The 9,965-nt window shown below is 34.3% G+C and overlaps 1 long non-coding RNA gene across 1 annotated transcript in view; it reads left to right on the plus strand.

Annotated features, from left to right (window-relative positions):
• LOC137637985 (uncharacterized) overlaps positions 1–9,674 on the plus strand; it is a 30,428-nt gene extending 20,754 nt beyond the window's left edge. The window contains exons 2-4 of the long non-coding RNA XR_011043841.1: positions 1,297–1,440; positions 7,147–7,352; positions 9,569–9,674. This is a non-coding gene — a long non-coding RNA (uncharacterized lncRNA). The remainder of the gene's footprint in view (positions 1–1,296; positions 1,441–7,146; positions 7,353–9,568) is intronic.
• The last annotated feature ends 291 nt before the right edge of the window (positions 9,675–9,965 follow it).

The following is a 9,965-nucleotide window of genomic DNA, read 5'->3' on the forward strand; positions in this document are numbered from 1 at the left end:
GGGTAAGTATATTAAAAAATTTATTTTATAATTAAAATATCATTTTAATGCTAATCGAATGAATTGTCCAACTGAGTGATCAAATGTCCAGATTAGTTTTAATTATTAAATATTGCATCAATCTAAAGTTTACACATTTTATTGCAATATTAGTTGCAACCTGGTGAACAAAACATCTGAGACGTGTCTAAAAGGAGATAGTACACACTTCTTTAGGCTACGCAATATGTATAGCTTATATATTCTAAGGGTCCACTTCTCGCTGCTGGAAGGAAGGAACTTTTTACATAAAGGTTAATCCCTGCAAATTTCATTACTGTACGATTAAAATCGTGGCCTGGAAGCGGTTCATAAACGCGCGAAAACAAACAAACTTAATTATGAGCGAAAACATAAACTCACTCCCAACTTTGTTTGCGGAGGTAATAAAGCCTATACTTAAGAATATTGCAAGTGAATAACATTACATACATTTCTGAAATGGAACAGGAGGGACTGGAAATATGTTGCCTACCCATCAATATACGCTATTGACTAAATAAAGCGTTTGGGGTTAAAAAAAAAGTTCATTGAAAAGTTTACACATAACTTTTAAAAAGCAATTGGACGGTTTTATTTTTCATAGCTTGTTATAGGAATCGAAGGTACAGCATTTATGTTATTGCTTGTATATATGTCATTTGATGTTCGAATTGATTCATTATTGGTATTTGCCAACATTGCTGCAATTAAGCTAATATATAAAATTGCATGAACATTACCTCCTCGTCAACGAAGTTGGAGGGAGGTTGTGTTTTCTTCCCTGTGTATGTATGTGTAAATGATTAAATTTTGAAAGGTCAATGTCAAGCAAAATGTCCAATTCACGTATTCGGTCATAAGTTTGGACATCGTTGTTACAAAGACTTCAAACTTAGTTCATATTTGAGTGTATGAAAATCCACGCCATAATACTAGTTAAGGTCAAAGGTCGATGTTGAGCAAAAGTTCGAGAAATAAGCTGCCGCGGCGGAGGTCTGCTCTCTACTGAGTGCCCCTTTAGTTCAGATAGTAAATGCTCCTCACAAGGTTACTTAAGATTCTCATGAAGTATGCTGGTTGAAATGGGTTATAGCATGTTTATATAGTCTTTGATGTTGCTGTTCAAATTGCCAAACTATTGGTATTTTCAATTATTGCTGTAATTATACTAATATACACAAAAGACTTGGCTCGTGTAATAGCTTTAAATGCTCCCAATAAGTTACGATTGTCATAACATTTGCTGGGTTAATGGAAATTTAATTTTTCTTTCAGGGCAGGGTAGTTTCCCAGGTCTGATATTCTGGAATCATAAAGGCTCAATTGGTTTGGAACGCTAATTTCAACGGTCTCGTGGGCCTGACCACAAGGTAGTTAATTCATTACATGTTCCACTAAAGGAGCTATGAAGACATAATGGTAAGTGTCATGGCTGTAAAATTATAAACCTTTTAACATAATGCCAAACATACATCAGAAAAGACTCGTTTGGTACACTAATGCAAGCTTTTCTGAATAGTGTTTTTAGTGAGAAGAATCATGTTTACTATCAGTATCCTTTCCGAGTGGGAATACCTTAACGTGGTGAAAGGGTTTGTGTATCGCCATAATCAGCAAAGCTGTACTAGTCAAGGCCACCCATACTAGATTGGTTTGCTGTGAGTGATCAGACGAAAATCTCCCGCCATCAATAATCCGCACTGGCCAGAGTGGTGTTGAAAACTAGCCAAACCCCAGACATGAGTGAGGACATGTCTGAGGCCTTTGTTCTGCAGTGGACTAGAAACCAGTCCATTTGCTGTTGGTATTTGTATACCGGGAGGGGTTACTTTAGTCGGTAAGATTGAAATTTAGGACCATAGAACGTTTTAGTAAGCTAGGTAGTCAGTTCTTTTCATTTTACAACGTAGTTTATTTATTTTAAAGATTTTTGCTTGACACAATTACGGTAGCTGTGTGTATTACTAATGTGCATATGTGAATTGTTTTTCGAGATTATAGGCTTGAGAGTATTTAAACCTTAGTTAGGAGAACTTTAGTATTATCAAAGTTTAAAATTAGTTGAAAAAGAATTAATTACCATTTGAAATGCAAGGAGTTTTTCATTAACAGAAAATCTACTTCGGCTATAGTATTATTTGAGGAAAGGTTTGACCAAAAGTCAAAATAATTTTTCCATTGTTTGTGAAAATCGTTAAGAATACATAATCCTTAATGTATTTTCAAGGATTTTAAGTTCTGGAGTTTTAATTAGTATAAGGGTGTCCTTTAGTCGATAGTTTATAAGTATTATTACCTCCGCCAACGAAATTGGAAGGAGATTGTTTTTGCCCTTGTTTGTGTCTTTTGCTTGTGTGTGTGTGTGTGTGTGTGTGAACCGCTTCCTGGCCACAATTTTAATCATAGAGTAATGAAACTTTCAGGGATTAACTGTTAGGTAAAAGGCTAGAAATGATTCAATTTTGAAAGGTCAAGGTCAAGCAAAATGTCCAGAACTTATGGCTGATTGGGTGAATTGGACATTTTTCTTGACCGTAACCTTGCCCTTCCAAAATTCAATAATTTCCAGCTCTTTGCATAACAGTTAATCCCTGCAAGTTTCATTACTCTAAAATTGTGGTCAGGAAGCTGTTCACAAACAAACACACACAAGGGGCGAAAATATACTTTACTTTACTTTACTTTGATGGCTGCTTTTCAGGTCCCATACAGCAGGGAAACCCCACTCTCTACAGGACCTCCACTGTCGTTTTACCTTGTTCGTTCAGAGTATTTAACGTTTCATATTGCGTATTGTTCATTTACTGTTGAATCGTCACTGTCAAAGGACTCATGAAATAAGAAAGTTTTCAGTTTCCTCTTGAAAGCCTTAATGTCTTCAATCATTCGAATGTTTCGTGGGAGCTTATTATATAGTCTCAGGGCCGCATATTTAAAGGATCTGGAGACTAAAGTTGACACAAATCTAGGTTCCAACAGTTTGAAGCCATCTGTAACTATTCTCGGCTCGACACGATTTGTTGGCTTTTCTTAAGTATTTTGGACGCCCGGTTCTGATAACTTGGTGGGTTATTGTACATATTTTAAATTCAATTCTCGCTTTAATGGGCAGCCAGTATAAATCAATTAGTATAAGGGTGATCCTTTCTCTAGGTGGGACACCTTTTATCAGTCTTTTTCTTCTGCTTATGATGTTTTGTAATTTCTTAAGTTGCACTTTTGGTAAATTGTAGTAGATAGTTGCAGTAGTCAATCCTGGTGATAACATAGTTTATCACAAGTTTCTTTACAGAATTTTCGTCCAGGTACTTTTTATAAACGCAATATTTCTTAGATGATAACCAGCAGTTTTTATTACATTATTTATTAGGGCATTTAGAGACAGCTTAGTCAAGAAATACATCTACTGTAGATCTCGAACTTTACTAAATAACGGCACCGAGTCATTATTTATGTTAATTTCTCACACTGTTTCTCTTGCATACCACCATGAATTCAGTTTTGTTCTCATTTAATTTTAGTTGTTTAAATGTCATCCATTCTCTAACACTACCAAGGATTCGGTTTAGAGTTTCAGTAGTGTCATGTATATCATTTATGGAGATGTAAAATTGTGTCTCATCTGCAAATAGTTTGAACTTCACTCCATGCCTTTGTAGCATTTTCGATAGACCAATAATATAGATGCAGAATAAGATTGGGCCTAGTGTACTCCCATGGGGTACCTCTCTGTTTAAGGGTTCATATGATGAATGAGAGTTTCCCATGTGTACACAGTAATTTCTACCAATTATGTAGTCTTTTAGGTATTCGAAGGCTTGATCTTCAACGCCGATGGACCGTAGATCATTTAGTAGCAATTCATGCACCACTGTATCAAAAGCAGCACTGAGATAGAGCAGTATTAAGATACCACATTTATTTTCATCCATCATCCATCATGTCTCCGTAGAGTATAGTTTTCTGTAAGCAGATTGGTTGTCAGGAAAAGCTTCTATTACTTCTAAGTGGCTGACTATTTGTTAAAGAATTACATATTCAAGCACTTTTGAGACAAAGGATAGATCTGAAATAGGTCTACATGAGCTTAATTCCTGGTAGTCCAGTGCAATTTTTCAGAACTGGTGTGACATAGCCATTTTCTCAGATTTAGGAAACTTGCATTCATCAATGCTTGCATTTGCTATTCTCGTTATTATTTCGGCTAGACTAGAGAAGTTTGTCTCCAATTACTTCAGATATTGGCATAGGATCGATCGCGCAGTTTGTTTTCTTTGTTCTCTTGAAAATTCTGGTGATGTCATCTTGTGTTATGTTGTTAAATCGTATTAATTTTGTCTGTGTGCCTGGTGTATCATTAATCTGATGTAGAGTATTTACAAATGACCGGGTTATATTTTCAATTTTGTTTTTAAAGAATACTATTAACTTGTTTGCTAGTTCCTGGTCACTGTATCCATCAGGTAGCTTCTTTCCTTTTACATTTCCCATTATACCATTCAGGAGACGATATGACTTATCTATGTCTGTTACTGCTTCGAGGATTTTTCTCTTATAGTATTCATTTTTTTCCTTCTTAGTGGGTAGTTATATTGACACGCAGCAGTTTTGTATTCTACCCAAGTACTTTCAGTTTTTAACCTATTTCACTTTCTTTCTATACGTCTTTTTTCCCTCATTTTTCTTACCAAAGTCTCTCCATCAAACCAAGGAGATTGGTCTTTTTCGGTTTTAGTCTTTTCCATCGGTGGACACATGGTAACATATTTACTTTAACTCACTTTATTATAAGTGGTCATAAGACAGTTAGCACACGTAGCTCCTAACAGACGTTGGTCATCATGATCACAGGGAATATTGATAGCATCATTTATTTTCTTCAACTTCTTCAATAAATAAGGTAGGAGAAAAAATTTGATTTATGTCTAAAGTTTACTTTCTTTACTAATGCATGTTTCTATAGAGGTAGACAAAACGAAATAAGTTTTTGTACTGGGGAGATGGTACATTTCTCTTCGACTTTTATATCAGATGCAATATTATTCATGTCATCACTTAGAACTAAGTCTAGCGTATGCCCAGTTAAAGTAGTTGTACAGTCGACATTATTCACTAGTCGATATGATTCTAGTAACTCACTAAATGCCAAAGTGTCAGGATTTGATGCGTCATCCATCCAAAAATTGAAGTCTCCACAGATAACTAATTCGTTTTTCTCCATGATAATCATCTCAATGAGAGCACGGAATTCTTCAAAAAAGATACTAGTGTTTGTTCTAGGTGGTTTGTAGATTGTTATAAAGGATATTCTTCTATTTTTGGCGTAAGTTTTATTTCTATATATTCAAAGCTTGTTACTCTAATTCTTTTCAACGTTTTGAGATTTGAGTAACTTTTATGAATAAAGAGTCCGACACCCCCACCAGACTTACCTTCTCTCGGTATGTGAAAGAAGGCATGTGTGGGGGAAGTCATTTCAGTGATATTTGCCTTGTCCAAGTTATTTAGCCATGTTTCAGGTAATGCTAGTATATCTAAATATTTCTCGTTTATCAAATCTCGAATTTGAAGTCTTATTACCTACAGCTTGTATATTTATATAGCCACAGTTTATGACATCCCTAGTAACCACGATCAGTATTTTCCGCTAGTCTTTTTCAATTCAAAGTCATAAGTTTTGCAGTCTCTAGAATTTACTATGTGGTCACTTGGTCTGTTTAACTTTGTGCAGTTTATATACTTGACACTTGCGAATTACACTCCCTGGTGGAGTGTCTCCCTGAACATTTCCCGCAGACTTTATCTTCATTCTTAGACTTGCAATCTTTTTCAAAATGTCCATACCTCTGACAGTGATAGCAGGGGATCACCTATGTTATAGCCTCCTCTCAACTTCGTTGGTGGACGTAAAGATACATGCATTCATTTTAGTTATGGAATTAGATAGTTGTTTAAATCTTTGTCAACTTTACAGCTTCACATTTTTCTGTTCTATAATGCCATCGGATGTCCTGAGGCTTTAGATATTTTTTCTACATAAAGTTATGCACTCCAGTTTATCTACTGGAATAGATAATGTCTATTGTCATATGCTCCAGTATAACTTAATCTGACCCCCCCCCAAAAAAAAAAAAAAAAATCAGCGGCCCTATTTCAGAACACTAACATCATACCTCAACACTGCTCCAACTCACAGCTGATTTACACAAAATAACATTTTAAGACTAATCATATTTTTTTCTACCAGTTCAAATTATCAGCATCTGAAACTTTGACTAAGTGGTTTTTATTAGTCTTGCTTGTTTTGTAGTTTGCTAGCTCTAGCATCTGCAGTTTTTGAGAGCTAGTTTACAATTTTAATTTACTTTAGAGAACTGAAATGAAGAGATAATACATTCACAGGTTGGTGTATATAAGTAAACAACTTTAATATCAGTAATGTGATTCTAAATTTATTTGTGAATAAATTGTCATTTAATTCTAGTAATGTAATTTTATTTGTATGAATAAATTGCCATTTAATTCTAGTAGATTCTATTTGTATGAATAAATTGCCATTTAATTCTAGTAGATTCTATTTGTATGAATAAATTGCCATTTAATTCTAGTAATGTGATTCTATTTGTATGATTAAAATGCCATTTAATTCTAGTAATGTGATTCTATTTGTATGAATAAATAGCCATTTAATTCTAGTAGATTCTATTTGTACGAATAAATTGCCATTTAAATCTAGTAATGTGATTCTATTTGCACGAATAAATTGCCATTTAATTCTAGTAATGATTCTACTTGTATGAATAAATTGCCATTTAATTCTAGTAATGTGATTCTATTTGTATGAATAAATTGCCATTTAATTCTAGTAATGCTATTCTATTTGTATGAATAAATTGCCATCTAATTCTAGTAGATTCTATTTGTATGAATAAATTGCCATTTAATTCTAGTAATGTGATTCTATTTGTATGAATAAATTGTCATTTAATTCTAGTAATGTGATTTTATTTGTATGAATAAATTGCCATTTAAAGTTATATAAGTGTATTGCTTGATAAACTTCACATTGATATAAATCACATATATTTGCTTGATTTAGCAACTGATTGTTACAATACCCCACAGGGCCATCTTTGCATAGTTTTGAAGGGTTCTCTCAGCAGACGTCTCAAAGGGTTGTCTCCACTCCAAGGAGCCCGATGACTTGGACCGTTGGTGTAAATCATTTGTCCAGAGAGATCACGTGACTCGTTGAAGATATGCACATTTGGGAATTTACTAATTTTCTTTGCCACTGGCAAGGGACTTAATTACTACTACTACATAACAAGGTAATGTAGTCTTGAGTTTGTGAAGTTTGCCCTGTAGTAAGGGTGTCTGAATACTACCACCATACGTCCTGTTTTTTTATTTATTTATTTTTCTGATTCAAGATTAAAGTCTCCCCTCAAATAAAATCTGTTCACATTTAGTTGTATTGCTAATTTTCATCCCAGAAATCCTTTTTCCATTCGATATGAGTTTTGACGTGTCTCAATTATTCAACTTCCCAATTAAATTGATATTCTCTTACAGGGCATATAAGGTGGGATAATCTAGAAAGAAAGTTTGTGAAAGTTGAAATTATAATGTTTTGGAGTAGTTAAGACTGTAAACTAGAAATTAATTCTGAAATTCATTTCTTAAATGATTGACATGGATAGGAGTCTCGGTAGTTGACGAGTGTATTAAGTAGGCCTACTAAGAGTTTTAAAGTTTAATGTTTGAAATCTTGGTTCAAGATCGGCTTTTAACATTTAGGACAATAATTATCACTTAGTCATAGGAAGTATTTTGTGAGCTTCAGTCAAGTCCCTGATTGATCTTTAGTAGTCGACATTAATTTTGTAAACGTTAAGTTGGGACTAAAATTTCCCTCGGTCCATGACATGAATTTTCTGTATTCTAGTCCTGTACTATTCTGCATTATCTTCTGAACACTGTGGTTTAAGTTTGTTCATTCATCCCTTTTTTTCATATCCTGGTCCCATCCACTTTACAGCTCTACTGTTCTTGTTTTAGGATTTTTTCCTCCTGTTTAAACTCTTATTGTCTTCTCAACTTACTTTCACATAGATAATGGAAGCATTTTACCCCCAATTCCTAATCAGATATCAACTATGCAATCAAAAAAATATCTTTTCTGTGTTTGTGGGTCAGCTATTCAGTAGCTTGTAAACCTGCACCATCTTGTCTTTGTTATCTACTAAAGGGACAGATAGTCTTGATATGTCCCCGTCCCCCATTTCATGGATGCAGCGGTCACAGTGCTTTACTGCATTCCAACAACTTTGATCCAGTGTACTCACTACATAAGATTGCTTTGGATGAGTCATGTGGCCTAGTTCCGGAACCTCTAAAGGGGTCATTCATTGCATAGCTACAACTAGAAGGAATCATATTTCATTCTAAATAACTAAATAAGGAAAGAGGCAGGAATAATAATTACCTTTTGTTAACGCTCCAATCCAACTTTCTCATTCTCTTAAAAATTTGCAGAGTCTTGTGAAGCTGGCAGTTTTGGTTTCCATCAAGTTGAAAAAAAAAATATTTACTCCATGAAACCCACATAAAAGTTTTTGCCTTTTTCCTTGCACCCTCTAGTGTCTCGATATTTTTTCCACTTTTACAAAAACACATTTTTCTTGTTTTAACACTGTCGCCTGCAGTCTCTCATAGAAGTTTTTTTTTTCATAAACTTCATAACTTCCTCTATTACTATGATAAATAACCACTGCCTGTACTGATACCATTTACTTATTTTTCTATTCTATTTTTATGTATGGTTTATATCACTAATTTTACCATACTCAGTCTTCGTAATGCTTATCTCCAAATGACCTTTGTATACTTTTGTATCATCGAATATCTTGTCAATGTCCATATAAATATAACTAGGTCTACCCAATTTCTTATTTCTATTTAACGTTTAATAAGCTCTATGCACATTTCTTTTTTTCATTATGCACATTTCTTTTTTTCATTATTTTGATCCTTCAAGAAACAACCATACCATCCATCACCTATTACAAAATCTGTGATTAGTTGTCTTGTCTTTTCCACTGTGAAGTTTCTATAGACTATACTGAATTTAAGAATGCTACAGAGACCAAATGAGGAATGGTCTGATTTTGATTTACTTTATCAGCGGACCTTTCTCTCTTCATAGTTCCATACTTTAGAAATACTTTCATTTAGTACATGAATAAAATACTTTCATTTAGTACAGGAATAATGGCCCTCAACGCCTTTTACAGTCTTACTGTTATCTGTGCTCATAGCCAAAAGCCATTGTGGTCATTTTAAATTCTTAGAGTACATGACATTAGGTTGAAAAAATGTAGGTGAATAGATTTATTATTAATCTTTTATTAAAAGGGGTTTCTAAACTGTCGAAATTATATTTGCTAATTTCTTTTAACAAGTTAAAAGATATCTGGAATGGCAGAATATTTTGTACAATTACATTATTACAAATATGCAGCACAATTTTTTTTCCACTTCACAGGTTTGAGGCTTCCAATATTTGCGGAAAGAAAGAAAAAATGAAGAGAAAAATTTTTGTGCACATGGGCATGAAAAAAAATTTTAAACATTGGAAGGGTTATAAAATATTCAACAAAATATTCAACAACACTTGCCCTTCAAAAAAGTTTATACAATAGGAGGGTGGAGAAGCGACACTCCTCAATGGCAGAGTGGAGGATCAGCAACACTTCCTCAATGGCTGGGTGAAGAAGCAGCAGCAACACTTCCTCAATAATGGCAGGGTGGATTTAGCAGCAGCAGAAGCAACACTACCTCAATGGCAGAGTGGCAGAGTGGAGGATCAGCAACACTTCCTCAATAATGGCAGGGTGGAGAAGCAGCAACACTTCCTCAATGGCTGGGAGGAAAACACTTCC

Source organism: Palaemon carinicauda, chromosome 3 (genome assembly GCF_036898095.1).
Source record: "Palaemon carinicauda isolate YSFRI2023 chromosome 3, ASM3689809v2, whole genome shotgun sequence".
NCBI classification, from domain to species: Eukaryota; Metazoa; Arthropoda; class Malacostraca; order Decapoda; family Palaemonidae; genus Palaemon; species Palaemon carinicauda.